The sequence below is a fragment of the Moschus berezovskii genome, chromosome 9 (genome assembly GCF_049115385.1).
Source record: "Moschus berezovskii isolate FMDL1 chromosome 9, NW_MosBer_1.0, whole genome shotgun sequence".
Classification (NCBI taxonomy): Eukaryota; Metazoa; Chordata; class Mammalia; order Artiodactyla; family Moschidae; genus Moschus; species Moschus berezovskii.
Window position 1 is genome coordinate 73927307 of NC_142468.1, and position 17955 is coordinate 73945261.

At 34.0% G+C, this 17955-nt stretch overlaps 1 protein-coding gene across 1 annotated transcript in view; it reads left to right on the plus strand.

Moving 5' to 3' along the window:
- DPH6 (diphthamine biosynthesis 6) overlaps positions 1 to 17955 on the plus strand; it is a 203589-nt gene that overhangs the window by 29864 nt on the left and 155770 nt on the right. The gene's annotated exons all lie outside the window — the stretch shown is intronic.

Consider the following 17955-nt stretch of genomic DNA (forward strand, 5'->3'; position numbering starts at 1 on the left):
ATGGGAAATAGATGGAAAAACAGTGGAAACAGTGTCAGACTTTATTTTTTTGGGCTCCAAAATCACTGCAGATGCTGATTGCAGCCATGAAATTAAAAGACGCTTGCTCCTTGGAAGGAAAGTTATGACCAACCTTGATAGTATATTAAAAAGCAGAGACATTACTTTGCCAACCAAGGTCCATCTAGTCAAGGCTATGGTTTTTCCAGTGGTCGTGTATGGATGTGAGAGTTGGACTGTGAAGAAAGCTGATCGCCGAAGAATTGATGCTTTTGAACTGTGGTGTTGGAGAAGACTCTTGAGAGTCCCTTATACTGCAAGGAGATCCAACCAGTCCATTCTAAAGGAGATCAATCCTGGATGTTCATTGGAGGGACTGGTGCTAAAGCTGAAACTCCAATACTTTGGCCACCTCATGCAACGAGTTGACTCACTGGAAAAGACTCTGATGCTGGGAAAGGTTGGGGGCAGGAGGAGAAGGGGACGACGGAGAATGAGATGGCTGGATGGCATCACCGACTCTGTGGACATGAGTTTGAGTGTACTCCGGGAGTTGGTAATAGACAGGGAGGCCTGGCGTGCTGTGATTCATGTGGTCGCGGAGAGTTGGACACGACTGCGCGACTGAACTGAACTGAACTGAACTGATTTATAGAAATTGAAAATAAGTATTTAGAAACTTGTTATTTGAGAATAATTTTATATTTATTGACCCTAATAATGATAATTTGGTCTTGTATCTTTTAAAATTTTTTTGGTAATTCATTTTAATTGTATTTTGCAAAAGTGTGGTCTTTGAAGGTTTGCATTTTTTTTTTTTTTCTTAAAGTGATCTTTAACACAGTTGGAGAAGTTCAGTTGCTCAGTCATGTCCGACTCTTTGCAACCCCATGGACTGCAGCATGGCAGGCTTCGCTTCCCTGTCCTTCACTATCTTCCGGAGCTTGCTCAGACTCATGTCCATTGAGTCGATGATGCCATCCAACAATCTCACCCTCCGTCACTCCCTTCTCCTCCTGTCTTCAATCTTTCCCAGCATCAGGGTCTTTTCCAATGTGTTGTCTCTTCTCATCAGGTGGCCATAGTATTGGAGCTTCAGCATCAGTCCTTCCAGTGACTATTTAAGATTGATTTCCTTTAGGTTGGATCTCCTTGCAGACCAAGGGGACTCTCAAGACTCTCTAGCACCACAGTTCAAAAGCATCAAGTTTTTAGGCTATTTGTCTGAAGAAGACAAGACATGCTCTAGAGCTTGAAATTACATTCTAATCTAAACTTGACTGCAGATGAATTAGGAATTGGTATATTTGGCTGCTTGGTCAGTTTCTTGATCCTGTGAGAAAAGGCCTTAAATTGAATGGACTTTTTAGGGAAGGAGGACTTTTTTTTTCTTCCTTATACTTAGTATTATTCTCAAGAATGACACATTTTAATTTAGTCCTCGATACAAGATAAGTAGCACAAGGGACGTGTCTGTTATTTATAGTTACAGCTTCCTTCCTTGACTTATCAAAGTAGCTAATAAGGTACTTTGAATTTTCTGTGTGTTCAAATTGTTTACTGAAATAACAGAAAAGAAAAAAGATAGCTGCAAGACATTGCAGATGATGCTATGTTGGCATAATAAGTTTTACGTTTTTGGAAAACAAAGATAGCTTCACTAAATTAATATTTGCAAAACCAGTTCACTTCCTAATTTTTCTTTTTAAGTGGATTGGGAAGCCTTCTATAATATAATGTTGTAGAATAATTACATGCTCAGTTACTAATCCTAATAGAGTCTTTTATTGTTCATACGATTACCATCTCCTGTTTAAAATAATCTCTTTTTGGTGATCCCCTAAAGCAGCATTTGGTGAGTTCTTTTCGTCATATTTTTGGATGTTTAAAAGTTGGCCTCCAGATAGAGAAATGGGCTGAGGATATGAACAGACATTTCTTAGAGAAAGAAATAGAAATAGCCAGTGTTCAATATCAGTAATACAAAACTGCAGTTATCACTTGGGTGTGTGAGTGTGCTAAGTTGCTTCAGTGGTGTCAGACTCGTTGTGACGCTCTGGCTGTAACCTGCTAGCCTTTTTTTTCCGTGGGTTTATCCCAGCATGAATACTGAAATGGGTTGCCATGCCCTCCTCTAGGGGATCTTCCGAACCCAGGGATCGAACCTGTGTCTCTTATGTCTCTTGAATTGGCAGGTGGGTTCTTTACCACTGTCTCCACCTGGGAAGCCCATCATTTGGGCAGGATTAAGAAATGATACTGGTTTTGGAGAAGTGAGTACTGCTATGTGCTGCATGTAGTCCTGTAAGTTGGTTCAGTGTTTTTGAAGGTAATTTGGCAGAACTCATTAGAAAACAAAAAATACAGCATCTCTTTATCCAGCCCTTCCACTTTTGAGGATATATTGACTCAAAGATTTAGAAATGACTGGCAAACTAAATTATGACTTATCCACACAATGGAATAATGTATAGATCAAAATTTAAGTTGCACAAATACATTTGTATGTATTATAAAGAGAAGGAAATGGATTACCAAATACTCTTTTTGGTATAATTACATTTTTTAGAAGTATTTGTACAAATACATGCACAGAAAAAGATCTGAAAGATAAATTTTAAGTCTGTGGAAAGTATTAAGAGCATTTATATAATTTTTGCTCATTTGAATTTTTGATTCTTTCCTCTAATGAACATGTATTTCTTTTGAAGCTTTTTTGTTGAAGATGTAGCCTCCATCTTAAAATGTACAGAATAGTATCGGAGTGAAGGATACCTGATAATCAATAGGATGTCGCCATTCCCCAGGTCCTGTTCTGAAGGTTCACCAGGAGCCTGTTTTCTTTTCTTTTACAGCTGGTTCTTGAAAGCTATGTGTGAGGGTTGTTTTTTTTTTTCCTTCTGTGACAAATGCCTATCATTTTCTAAACAAGAAAGCCAATGTCCCTGTTAGGTGTGTGGAGTTCTTTTCATTCATTTGCAGCGCTGTTGTGTTAATACTAAATAGGCAGAGACAGCCTGACTGGTGGTGAAAGATGGTGAGCCAGCCCCGGGGCTTTTTCTGGTCAGCCAGAATCCTCTGATTGCCACGTTTTCCTAATTTCCCATTTCCAGGGCATTACTTGAATGACCTTGCTTGCTGAATATGATGCTCTGAATCTCCAAGAATTTCACATGCATTTGGAAGTGGGCAGCCAGGCGATTGTTTACAGGACTCCCAATGAACTGTGTGCTCACAGCAAGTTTGATAAACACACATTTCCTCCTTTTATCAGTGAGATTGCAGAATGTGAAGTATGAGTTTCCAGTTTTACTCATTCCCCTCAGCCCTTTTCCTGTTTAAAAACTTAGACATACTAATTGGATACTGATCTGTCCCTGTTTTTTATTTTGCTTACTGGTAGTTGACGGCTTATTCCACTACTTACCTAGGCAAGGTTTGGCAGTCCTTCAAAAATAAACTTTCCATGTATACAAGTTAAAGGAGATTCATCCCAAGGAATGTAATGTGAGCACTAATTAACAGTAATGACTGCTAATCACTTTGCTTTTTACTCCTTTAGAAGCACTGCTATTATCCAATGTAGTTAAGTAAAATGCTTGTATATGAATCAACAATGCTGCATCCTTTTAGCAGCTATTGCTCACAATCAAGCTTTGCATAAATTCAAGTTAAACAAAATTGATTTTAATATGCTACATTTCTTTTTATAATAGGAAACTAAAATATCTACTTAAATATCCTTAATACTAAAGACATTACCTGTTTTCCTTTTTTGCAGTCATTCTTGTGGTAGACAGAAAGCAATATCACAATTTTTCTCATAGTTCACGACATTTCTTAGATTTCTTTGACATTGCATGTGGCATACTCTTCATAGTCACAGCTCCACTTTGATTGTATTGAATGCATTTTATCAGATCAGTGAAAAGCCATGGGCTTGTATTTAATTTTTCTGGTTTTGTACATTTACTTCCCAGAGATCATACAGATTCTTAAAATTATATGGCCCATTTGTATAAACTTAGTTCATAGGATTGTGCATTCAGTGTTGATTAAAAAAGGTTGTTTTATTATGTTTAGTGTATTATTAGACTATTATAGAAACTTTCTGTTTATTTACATGCACTCAGCATACCTACAAACTGCCTTGCCTCAGGAGGAGACTAAGCAAAACTCATAAATTAATAATTTAAGGGAGCAATACTCAAGTAGCATTTTGGTTAAGTTAATAAGTTAAAGCTTTAGAGTCAGTACTGGCCACTTTAACAATGCTTTACTTCTGACTTTTATTGGCAGAAAATAACTTGTTAAATTGGAGCTTTTGTAATAAAATTAAATCTAACATACCATCTGAAGTCCCTTCCCCTCTTTTTGATTTATGAGTAGGTTGACATATTATTAAAGAAATTTTAACACTTTCACAGTTCTGCACTTTGATTTCAGAGAAGGTGCTAATCTCTCTGGAATTTTGAGAGTGACAAAATGAGCTGTATACCGTTTTTCTAGGGAATTTGGAATTCTTAATTTGAAGCCTTAGTTTTGTTTTATTATTATTTTTATTTTTTTGGTTGCACTGTGTGACTTGTGGGATCTTAGTACCCCGACCAGGGATTGAACCTGGGCTCTTGGCTTTGGCAGTGAAAGCAAGAAATCCTAACCACTGGACTGCCAGAGAATTCCAAGACCTTAGTTTTATGATGATACTTTTATTAATGTTGATTCATCTGACTTCTGATGTGATGTTGTGACCTCGTATGCATTAATGCATTTCTCATTTTACATGTTATCTGTAGTTGCCTGGTCATGATGTTTTAATTCTTACAGCTAATGTTAGTATTTCTACAGAGGTTCAGCAATTCAGGACGTTATTTTTAAATTACCAAAATAAAATAATTTGATTTCCCTTTCCCTTTTATACTATTCATATTGTCAAAAATTTTAATTTTTGGTGAATAAACAAGTGGGAAAGTTTAGGTGGTAGTATAATAAGAAGCTTTGTATTTTATATACTAGTCTTATTGTAATACATTGCAAACATATGTATTTAAAGAGATCTTTGGCCCTGTACTTAATTGAATTTAGTTTCAAAGAATTATAACAGGAATGATGTGACAGGGCAGAAAATACTTGGAAGTTTAAGTGAATGTTGTCCATATGTAATTATAAGATTAGTGAGTATTGTTATATATAACATTTCTTTTATATGCCAGAACTGTTGCATAATAGCAACAAAATTCCTATCTCTGAGTAAAAACTTGTTTTTTCTATTTTTCTTGGAGTTTTTACATATAATAGAATTTCATTTTTAAAAGGTGAGGATTTCGATTTTTATCCTTTTGTTTGTTTGTTTTGTTTTTGCAGTGTGTTTACTTTCATGTGAGAGTGATTGATCTGTCTGTACCTATCATTTTTCCCAAAGAAGTGACAAATGGAACTGGCCTTTTAGACAAAAGTATGCAAACAGACTGCATTCTTTCTGTTGATAGAATTATGGAAGGATTGCATGAGGTGCCACATTCATTTTCCTATTGATTGTGAGGAGGACTCTGCAATGGGGTGCTGTTTCCATTGGATAAGGAGGTGCCATGATTAGTTACCTTTCTCATGAAAGCACTACAAAAGGAAATGCAAAATGTGTGCAATGTGGTATTCTCAATTTGACAGTTGTTTTTGTTAAGTTTTTTGCCCCATTGAAGTCTAGCCTATTTTAGAAAATCATGCATTTTGGCCTTTTCCCTTTTTTAGGCTTAGTAGATTTCCATGAATTTGACCCTTTAAAGAAATTACATATTATAGACACGTTTTTCTCAGATTCCGTTGTAGAGCTTCAAAGTTGATGCAACAGTGCCCTCTGTAGTCTTTTAGTGAACAGGAGAGAAATGTAGATGATTTAGAATATTCAGGTAAGAAGCAGGATATTTAAATTTAATTTTTGCTCAGACAAGAGACTCCTTTTTCCTAAGCAGACATTCTTGTTTTTCACTAGCGGCTTTACTTTAAACAAAGGAAACAAAAAACCATTCTGAGTTTTCATTTAAAATTATTGGCTACCTCTTGTTGTTACCCAGTGGTAAATATCAAGTTTTATCAGACATTCATCAGAGTAATCTGAGATAGAAGGAATCTTACAAGCTGTACTATCTCTTCATGAAATATCTTTTTGAAGTTGAGTTCCAATAAGAGTATTTTAGAAAATAATATAGTTTCTTTTTACTCACTTCATCTATTTAATTAGAGCGTGAGTGGGCCTAGAACTTAACTTTTACTAATTCCAGAATTGGGTTACCCAGGCTTTATACATGACATTATTTAAATTCAAGTTAAAGGAGTTACACAGTGACTAAATTATTTTTCATTCATTAGCATTAATTTAAATTTTAGATTTTCCTTTCTCTTTTTTGGTTACCTATTTGATCATATAGGTTGATAGTTAAATTTTTTGTTGTAAAACAACTTTCTATGAAGCTGTTAAATGATAGTAAAAGAAGGCATCATATTTAGCTGTGATTAGAAGAGAAAAATTACATGTGCAAAGTTTAGCTTTTGAAACTGTTTTAATTAAAAAAGCATGGACCCAAATCATAGCTTCTCCTATATTTACTATGTAATATTGAACACATTTCTTAACCTCTGAGCCTGCTTTCTCATCTGCCAAATGGGAGTGAAAATAGTTTATCTTTTGAGGGTTTTGTAAGGGGTGAGAGATAATGTATATTAATTGGACAAGGCATTATACGTGCTCAGATGGTAGCCATAGTCCAAATATCCCAGTGTGAAGGTAAGTGGTATTGTCTTACCTGGAGGAGTTTTAATATAGATCTAGAACATATTTAATGTACCATAGATTTCTTTAAAAATTCTGATCTCATAACTTCTGATGATTCATGTGAATCTGAAAGTTGGCATAGTATTCCTTGGTAATGTGGACTGACAAAGTGAGATGTGCATTAACTTTCAATTCCCTGCAGACCTCATCCCCCAAATTCTTAAACAGGCCATGTTTATAAACTTTACTTTAGTGGACATTTACCCACAAACCGATATTGGCAACATGCGAAAGCTGCTAATAAATGAAACTCAAACAAAGGAATCTTATGTTTTGCATTCAGTGTGTCTGGGAGCACTTAGGATGCTTTTCGTTTACCTGTGCTCTTATTGGTAGTCTGGAGCCCTTATTCTATTTTGTAAGTGGCTTTTGCTCTCTTCACCCAACTACAAAAAAGATGTGCAAAAATAGATGAAAGTGGAGCTTTTCTGGTTAAAGTGGACTTGGGGGACTAAAAACCCTCCCCTTTGAAAGAACAAAGCTTAAAAATCACTTGGTACTGTACCATAAGTGTATATGTGTGTGTACACACACACACACACACACACACACCCTCCTTTTTTGTGCAAAAGCTTTGTTCTACTTTGGTTTGAATATAAAACACTTAATTCTTTACCTGGCACATAAAAGGTGCTCAATTAATGTGTGCTGAATAAAAAGAAAATTTAGCATCAAGCCTTTTTTTTATTGATACATAAGATTCAAGATATATGTATTAAAATACACAATTTTATGTAGTGACATGATATTACAGTAACTGTTTCTCTGTGAATCACTTAAAATAAGCACAACTCCAGAGTAATTCATTAAAGTCAAACTGTAATTCTTTAAAGTCAAAAGTGTGGTAACTACAAATAATAATCATAAATGAATTTTTAAAAATTCAGAACTTGTCTTCAAAATGATTAAAATATTCCCCAGTGACAGATTTAGCTAAAGATTTGGGCATTTCAAATAACCTGATTATAAACATAATCTTTCTCAAAGAGCTACTGGGTTGAATTTTCTCAACATTTTGTAAAGAGCTGTTTGTCTTGTAAAGTTCTTATTTGTGCTTCATATTGATTTTGAATAACCTTAGATTTAATATTATAATAAAGCATATATTGGTTTTAGTATATAATTTAGGTTAACATTGATAACTACAAAACCATTTTTTTAAATCATTCTAAAGAACCAACCAATGTTTAAGCCTATAGATTGAAAATGAGCAAGTTCTTAATAAACCAAATATGGTAGTTCTTTTTAAAAATGGCCAGTTGTAGTAGGAAACATGTTTAAAATTAAATTCTGGTTTACAAGACTGACAAACTGCTGTCTACCAAGAAGGAATGAGTAAGGTATTTTTTCTTTGCAATGAAAGTACCAAATTAAGAATCTGCTTAATTAAAATAATGATAAATGTAGATTACATTACTGAAGACAGTGAAATACAGCTGCTCTGTCTAGTGAGAGCCTGCATAATTTACCCAGACTGTACAAAGAAGCAATGGCGCAGCCACTGCAGACTGTTAGAAGAAATGTCCTGTTTATTCTACATACATTTCTTTTTTTAATTAAAATGTCAATGATAATTTTATAGCAGTCCTCTTAAAAAAATCCTTCTTTAAATTTCTTCAAGGTGGTAGAGTGTGAGACGAGATCATTGCCATTGCTGAGTGAAGATTTAACCTGAGACAAAATAGCATTTTTGTTATTTTTATTAATTCAGTTTTCTTTATTATAAGTTGATATTGAAGTACGGGATGGATTTTATTTTTAATATGAACCTTGTGTGAGAGGAATGTGGCAGAAATCTTTGAATATACATTTTATTTAAAAATCTTTAAGAACCTCAGCAAGATCTGGATGGTACCATAAGTACTGTTGCTTACCAAAAAAAGATGTGTATGTATACTGTGGAATTCTCAAGGTGGGTATATCAGGATTGCTGCTGCTGCTGCTAAGTCACTTCAGTCGTGTCCGACTCTGTGTGACCCCATAGACGGCAGCCCATCAGGCTCCCCCGTCCCTGGGATTCTCCAGGCAAGAACACTGGAGTGGGTTGCCATTTCCTTCTCCAATGTGTGAAAGTGAAAAGGGAAAGTGAAGTCGCTCAGTCATGTCTGACTCATAGCGACCCCATGGACTGCAGCCTACCAGGCTCCTCCGTCCACGGGATTTTCTAGGCAAGAGTACTGGAGTGGCTTGCCATTGCCTTCTCCGGATTAGCTGGGTGCTATTTCCTCCTCAGCTTCTCACTGGATTGTGATGAAGGATAATATGTTGTGACAGTGTTTGGAGATCAAAAAGAAGTTGACAGCCCCTGTTACACTGTATGGGCTTCCCAGGTGACACTAGTGTTAAAGAACCTCTTTGCCAGTGCAGGAGACATAAGAGACACGGGTTTGATCCCTATGTTGGGAAGATCCCCTGGAGGAGGGCATGGGAACCCACACCAATATTCTTGCCTGGAGAATCCCATGGACAGAGGAGCCTGATGGGCTGTAGTCCATGGGTTAGCAAAGAGTCGGGCATGACTGAAGCGACTTACCATGCATATACATTACACTGTATATTTTCCCTTTTTGCTTTAGTCATGACTGGCGATGTCTTCATAATTATATATATTTCAGAAAGCCAAGGTTGTGTGTAACAAGAAATGTTGGGGGATGTTTTGTTTCCAAAGGCTAAGTGAGGACCTGTAGTCAGACTTGTCTAGGCTCTGCCACATGCTAGCTGTATGACCTTGGTTTAGTTAATTTTTCTACACTTTGGCTTTCACATTTGTAAAGTGGGGCTAGCAATAGTACCATCATAGGATTGTCATGAACATTAATGGGACATTAAAACGGATCATAGAGGAAACCTCAATAAATGTTAACTATTGCATTATTATCATTATTCATCAGTAAGTATAATGTTTTGGTTTTTTTTTTTTTGCTTTGGAGCAATAGAGCATTGCTCTTAACTAACTTAAGATCATTGTTATCTGTTGTGGTTTATCTATTGATCTTGTTCTTAGAGAAGTTAACCATGCTGTTCTGTGTCTTTAGCAACAGTGTGGTAGAAATTCTGCTACTCTTTATTTTGTCTTTAATTGTCTTTCCTCTTTATGCGTTAGGTATGAATTGCTTTGACCCTGGTGAATATGATGTCAAAATGTATGCATTTCACTGTGTCTGTTTTTCACTTTGCTTTAGCTCGATACCACTGGAATTGATTGAATGTTTTCCAGGGTTCAGTTTTTCTAGAGTCTTTCATGTGCCCAGCTACTAAAAACTAATTGCTTAGACAGATTTGTAAACAGAAAATGGTCACATCACTAGAATTTGAAAACTTTATATGAGAAAACAATATGAGGAGGATTTCTTCAGATGTTTTTATTCTCTTTTTCTTTGAGCTTCATAAAATGACAGATGCAAGAGATACAAAGATAAGAAATCACATACTATATAACCATTATTCATAATGTTTATCCATGTGAATTGTAGAACATTAATACACATTTATTTTTTTCTCTTGTTTTTCCAGATTTATTTCTAGTTGCTAGACATGTAGATGATTAAGGCACAGTACCTGTCTCAGGACTTGGCACTTTGAGTTTTAAGGGAAAAAGTTACTGTTATGTATTCATCAGAATTATTATTTGTGATGATAAGAATTATTATTCTTAGCTTTTTAAAAAATATTTCATATTCTTTGTAGTATACCTTTGTTCCATGAGTTGGCATTCATCTTTCCTTGTCTGCCACTGTCACTTAGTTTCACCTAAGAGTCCTGTGGTCTTTAAGGCTCAGTATTGCTCTAACTGGGCCTGTTTATGGATTATACTTATGAACCTTGATTTAACTTATAATTTTGATTATAATTTAGTCATTTCTTTTTAACCGATTTAGAGTCTGTAAGTTTCCTACCTGTCCTGGTGCTTCACAACGGAGAGCAGATAAGTACATCTTAACAGCTTCTACCACAGAACTAGTTTTGCCAAAGTCAAGGGTGATTTTATACTAAAATTAGATCTGACCTCCTATTCAGTGTATCCTGGGGTCATTAATTCAACACTATGTGCTGTTTTAAATTAGTTACTTTGGAAAGCCAGAAATTATCTCTCCCCTTTATTTATGGAAGCATCTTATCATTAATTTTAGGTACTCTTCAGGGCTCTCATAGGCTAGATTCTGTCAAAGACTAGGTCATTTAAACCTTAATTTTAGGTTAATATCAAGGGCCTTGTTTTTCAGATGAAGGTCTTGAGCATTTATACTTAGGTAGAAATTTTGTCTTCAGCTTTGAGTAGCTTGATCCTTCCTGCTGTTGAGCATATATAGTTTATTCTCAGATTTTTACTTGTGTATATTTTAGGCAAAACAATGAGGTATATAGGTAAAACTAATCTAGTTGTGTGAAGAGTTGGCAGAGTTATAAGATGTCAAACATATTGATACTTTCTGCTTTATGGTTAACTGATAATTACTGATTCCCTATTATGTATAAATTCAGTGTATATACTGAATTCCCTATTTTATATATAACGGATTTAGTGTGACTACTCTTTACTCCATGTTTTAATTGACTTGGAATCAATAGATCAGTCAAGCAATCTGAAATGAAAATGATTATGAAGCATTTACAGCCAAGAAAAGTTTAAGAGGAAACATAGTAAGTTACAATTTATTGTTACAAATTAACATAGTAGCTAAAATATTATTTTATAAAAGATGTAGCTTGAGTATTAATACGCGTTTCAGTGTATAATTTTTATTACTTGGACAGTTTAAAGTCGTATTGTTTTTTTGTAAAAAAGCAGTCTTTGTACCTATCATCTTTGTAGAAGACAAAATGAGGTTCTAGAAATTAGTTTTGTTATGATTTAATAGTAGATTCTTTCCTTTTATTCAATTCAAGACTTGGAATAAGAATTATCAAACTAAGCGTTATTATAATTTAGTTTTTTCATGCTTGCTGGAACTATTTTGATTCTTCTGTAGAGTAGAAATCACATTGGCATTGATGATATCCCCTTTGCTTTCTTTGTCTGGTTATTAGATTCAAATAGACCTGACTTTTCTATATTCTTTTCTTTTTTGTTATTTTTTTGTTTGTCTGTTCCACATATCTTTTACCTCTGGGTAGTCAAAAGAAAGAGCTTCTGAGACTAGGTTCTTGGTACTTCTCTTTTAGATAATCATATACTGTTTCTTTATTCAGTGGAATAGCTTCATAGTAACCTTGTAGTAACCTTGTCCCACCCTTACTCCTCATACCTTCCTTTTTAATCTAAATTATTACTTAATTTTCTTTGATATTTTAAAAAATTGATTATTAAATTTAAAAAAATATTTAAAATATCTCTGGAGAAGGGAATGGCAATCCACTCCAGTATTCTTGCCTAGAGAATCCCATGGACAGAGGAGCCTGGTGGGCTGCAGTCCATGGGGTCGCAAAGAGTCAGATACAGCTGACACACATACAAAAGTATACACATACTGATACACATACAAAAGTAATACACACGTACAAAAGTATAGAAAATATCTTACTCAAAATTTAGTCATTCAGAGTTAATATTTTGACATATTTTCCACATCCATACACATAATGTGCATATATAAATATATGCACATCCACTTTTTGTGGATAACTTTACAACACTTTTTTTTTAACTTAAAATATCAGGAGGATTTTTCATGTCACTAGAACCTCTTTATGAATATAATTTAATGACTACTTAACATTCCATCATGTGGCTGTATAATAATTTCTGTAATGATTTCCTAATTTTGTAAATTAGATTGAATCTAATTTTTGCTATAAATAATAGCACTTTGATGTGGGTACATCAATTATTGTCTACATTAAAAAATTAATTCCTTAGGATAGATTTTCAGACATAGAATTAATGGATCAAAGTATGTGATTATTTCTAAAACCATTGATATAAATTGCCTAGTTGATTTTATAAATAATATTCCTGTTTGTACATGTATTATTTATATTTGGAAATTCTGAGTCTGTTTAATAAGTATCTGAAACCTCAACTTGGAATCTGGTCTTTACAGTTCCTGGCATTTGGTGAATACAAGCTGGGAGTAGCATCCTGCCCATCTTTTACTGCATTTTTTTTTTCTTGGAGCAAAACCAGAGAGATATGTGTGAGGGCAGCTCAGTCATGAAATGCAAGACATAGGGTGATTTTTTTCCCTCTATTATTGTGAGAAGTCAGTCTCAGTGATTTAATGGGGCTATATTCAATAGATGATCAACTGCAAAGTTAGCTGAATTTTAGTACACCGTTTACTAATAATGTGCCATGTGGATGAATACAGACACAGATGTAGACATATACATTATTTTTAACAGGTACAGTGTAACATTAATTATCATACATTTTTTTCCCAGTAAGTTCTGTTTTCTAACCATTATGTTCTCCTGGATATCAGCTGGTTTATTTGCTATTAGTATCATCAAGTTTGTCAGTATTTTCTCTCATTAAATAAATGATAAAATATTGGATTAATCGTAGTAGATTAGCTTTTTATATGTATATATATATACATATATACATTAAAATCAAATGTAATATTTTAGGTAAACCTCACACTCTGCAAATTATTACTGCAGGTTTAAGCCATTACTTTATGTCTGATAGAAAATATGTTTCTCTTTCTTTTAGAACTTGTGTTATTAATTGTTCGCTATTTTTATTATGTGATTAAGAACAATAAAAATTATAGTGCTACTACTTTAAATTTAGTGTTTTAGTATAGAAATAGTAACAGTAACAATAATGCGTTCATTTGTAAGAATAATGTTTATTTTATGGTACTTATTTCTGAATGATCATTTAGACTTTGGAAAAAGAATATTAAATCACCTTTTTAGTATTATAGTTACCTTGTGGTGTTGGTCTCTTTACTTTCTCAGAACTAATTCTTTTCCTGTTTACTTGCATTGTTTTTAATATAGTTAGGGAATCCTGGTTTTTGTGACATATTTTGCTTTTTAATGCTAATTTATTGATGGTTTCTTGGTACTGGGATGAAAAGCATTCCCACCACCCTGTCTTGGACATGTGTGAAAGGGAGTGTGTGGGAAAGTGGTTAAGAAGCGGGCATTGCTGTTCTTCTCCAACCTGCTGAGTTCTCACTTTGTTTCGTCTACTTTTCAGCCCTGAATACGTCTACATCTGCACCCCATGTTTGCTCTTTTGGTTCCATTCTTTCCCTATTCTTTTTTCTGTCATTCTTATTCTCCCTTTCCTTTCTCTCTCTTTCTCCTCTCACATGTGTCTGTGCATGCACATCCGCACATGTAAGTGAATTTTCCAGTGTTAAAAGCAAAGAGTGCAGATTCTAGATCTAATTTAATTATTTGTTTCACTTGCATTTCCCCCATTTTCTCTTTTATTATTTAAATTGTGGTCATCTCTAATATTAACGTGTTTTCATGGGTACAAGCTGTTCTGTTCTTTTATGTCTCTCAGTGAATAATAAATGGGGGAATGAGAAAAACTTAAACCAGAGCTTCTCAAACTACAGATAAATCATCTGGATGAATTATTAAAGATTCATGTTTTGATTCAGTTGGCCTGGGAAGAGCTTAAGATTTTCCAACAAGTGCCTGGGTGATGCCATTGCTGCTGGTGCAAGGCCACACTTAGAATTGTGAGATTTTAGACTCTGCTTCTCTGCTAACTGAGAGTACCATTCATTTAGGACAGGAGTATTTCAGTTTAAACATCTGTTTCTTCAAGCATTAGCTCTAAAAGCCTAATATCTACAAGGATGGAGAGGTAGTTTCTTTTAAATCATAATTTGCTATGTTTCTCCAGTTGTTCTCTAGGCAATTGTAAAGCAGATGATTTAAAATATCCATGAATCTTAGATCTTCTGTGATGTCCTATATACAGCTTCCCAAATTTAGTTTGCTACTTAGTTAGATTAATGATGATATGTATCAGGGTTTACTTTTGATGATTAGATTTTGTTATATCATTTCCCACCGATAGTTGAAAATTTTTCTGCTGTAAGGTTTGGGAATGAGGGCTATAGGTGGGGAATTGGGAGCAGGCATGGAGGCTCTAGTGTAAATGAGAATTAGGTTGCTGTAGATAAATGCTCTTATTCTTTTCATCCTTATGGTTATCCCTTAGGAGATCACAGACAACTGGATTGAAATGAATTACCTGTTGAAAGTGAGAAAAACGTTCAGTACATATGCAAGAGTTTTTGTTCTTATTACACTTTTAAATAAGGTGTCTTTTATGTCTTTTAAGTAAAGAGATCCACACAATTTCCTGTACAAAAGCCAGCAGCTTCTAACAATAAAAACATTTCAGAACTGATTGGCTGATTTTAGAAAGGAGATGATATGGCCTAGTTTTGCAGGTTGGCCTATTATTTGGAGTCCAGTAGTCAAATGTGACTACCGTCAGAATGCCTGCATGTTTGAAGCTGGTAATTGTAGAGTATCTTGGTTTACAACAGTGTTGAGGAAAATGCTCAAATTACCTAATGTAGTTGGTTTCTGAGGCAGCAGAGCCATGTAGTCTGTTGTAACTCAAAGAAAGGAGAGAAACCTTTTCCTTGCCAATAAGCACTACCTTTGAAATTAATTGTATTTTAATTTATGACAAAAAATTTCATCCAGCATGGATTTTGCTTTTTCAACCCTTTACAAATATTATTTTAGAACTAGATACAACATTAATGTTACATTTTCAACCTTATTTGTCTGTGTACTTTCAATGAATATAGATTGCCCTTTCTTAGTCAGCCTTACATTTAAAAAGCTTATGTTTTGCCATAATACAGTAGAATTATTTGTGGTAATGTTACAAGTCTCTAAACTGCATGAACATTACCCTGCTGTTTTATTGTTTTATAATGTAAAAGTAAATGCAAGCTTTAAGAAATGTGCGGTGCTGTCAGGCTCCTTCAGGATTTAAGAAAATTGCCCGAACTATTGAAGAGCTGAAAATAATCTTTTAGGTTGCAAAGAGCAGTTGTTATAATATTGCCTAGCACTTTGCTTTCTTTTTACTCTAACCATGGTTGTGATTTGAGTCAATGCTGAAGAAACTCAGGTTTTATTTGATTTCAGCAAACTGCTATTGCCTTGTAAGAATTACATATAAAACAGCATGGTTAAAAATAGGAAGAAAATAGAGGACTCATTCTTAACTCTGAGTAAACCTAAATCATAAATCTGTTTCTTGTAATAGTAAAAATTTTGTGGCCCTACTTCTTTCACCAATTTGTGAATTTGATATAATATGCACAAATAGTAGTGTTAATCACAGAACTGTGCAATTATGTTACTCTGCAAGCTCTTCATAAAAATGAAACAAACATACAAACAAAATCCTAAAACTGTACCGTCCAGAAAAGTTCTCATGAAGCATTTTGGATTTTTGAAATGTAGGGATGGAGATATTCCTTATGGTTTTAGCCTTTTGTCCTATCTGTTTTAAAATATTTCCATTTAAATGCAGATTTTGATTTTCCATCTGAGACTTGGTAGAAGCTATTCTATTATACTACTAAGAGAATAATCCACTTTAACACAATATTTCTCCCTAAAGGGATGGTCTTTTCTAGTCATGAGGTATTATTTTTTCTCAGAATGATATTAACATTCATGATGCAGCGATTTTATCTTGATTTGAAAGATGTTTTGTTCTGGCAGTAAATGGGTTAGAAGAATGTCCTTTGTATCCTGTTGCTAAAAAAACAGCCTCACCTTGCTCAAGACTAGGTATTAGTAATTTTCAAAGTATTTTGGGGTGAATATATGATTTATATTTTTATGACACAAAATCTTTAAGTCTGGTGGAATGGAAATTACCAGATTCATTTAATTGAATTTTTAAACATTGGGTTGATTTTTTATAGATCAAGTAGCATGTCTGAAAATTTCTAAACATGTTATAACATTTTTATTTTTATTTTTTACTTTCATTTTCTTTATGCTCTGTGAAGAAGCCTTTGGAGTACATAAGAAAAGTTTTAGGACAACTAGTTATAGCATTCAGTGCAATAGATGTGTTGATTTTGCCTCACCTAAATTTATTAAAACTTTAAGATAAAGAGGGATTACATTAATTAATGGAATGTTTCAGACAGAAGAAGAAAGGCTCTGAAGTCCTCTCTGCTATTTGTTGGGCAAAGTCTTGGCATGCAGTCTGTAGCTATCCAAGGCTTAAAGCACATTGGGACCCGGTGTGGGATGCCAGAGCCATGCCCCTAGGCACGCTGTCATTCAGCCGCAGATTAATTAACCAGAGCACAGAGCCTCATGCTTTCAGTCAGCCCATTTTTGAGGCAGAAAATGCAAGGTTTTTAAAAACTGAACATTCAAAAAAGTCTTTATTTTCTTAACAAAATCAGTGTATAGTGACAGTTTTTCTGGGAATACTTTTACTTATACATATATAAATACATATGTGTATATATGAACATATATATATTTTTTGTCTCTTTGCACCAATGAGTGATTTGAATGAATTATTTTTTTAATCTATCCAAAGTATGACATTTATGGCCCCCAATGAGAAGATTTTTCTAGTGTCACTGTACATCTTTAAAACTTAATGATTTATTAAATCACATTGGGTAGGGAGCTCTTCATTATGATTAAGACTTAAGAGGTTTCAATAGAGTCAACCTAGAAAAATACATTTATGTATCTGACTGGTCACAAACAATATACATTCACATTTTCATTAAGATCATTTTTTTATCTTCATCATGGACATTTCCATTCATACATGCATAGAAAGTATTTTGAGATGAATGAAGTTTTTTACCCTATAGATTTTGTTTAAACAACACAGTTTTAAAAAAACTAATATCTGTATATTCATCTTTAGAAATGAGCACATTAAATTTGAAATGAGCCTCTTTTCCCTTTTCAGTTTAGCTTGTTTTATAATTATATTAAGCATTTTCAATAGCTTATGGATAAAATATTAATAACATTATTTTATAAATAAAGAACAAGATCTATATTGATAAGATATTATTTTATTTGTATTAAAGTTAGGAAAGGAAAAAGTCATGTTTTCAGTTTTATTTTTTAGCAGCATGGAATACGACTCCCTCTCCAGCCCTGCAACCTTTCTTCCCTGACACTGTCAATTTTTT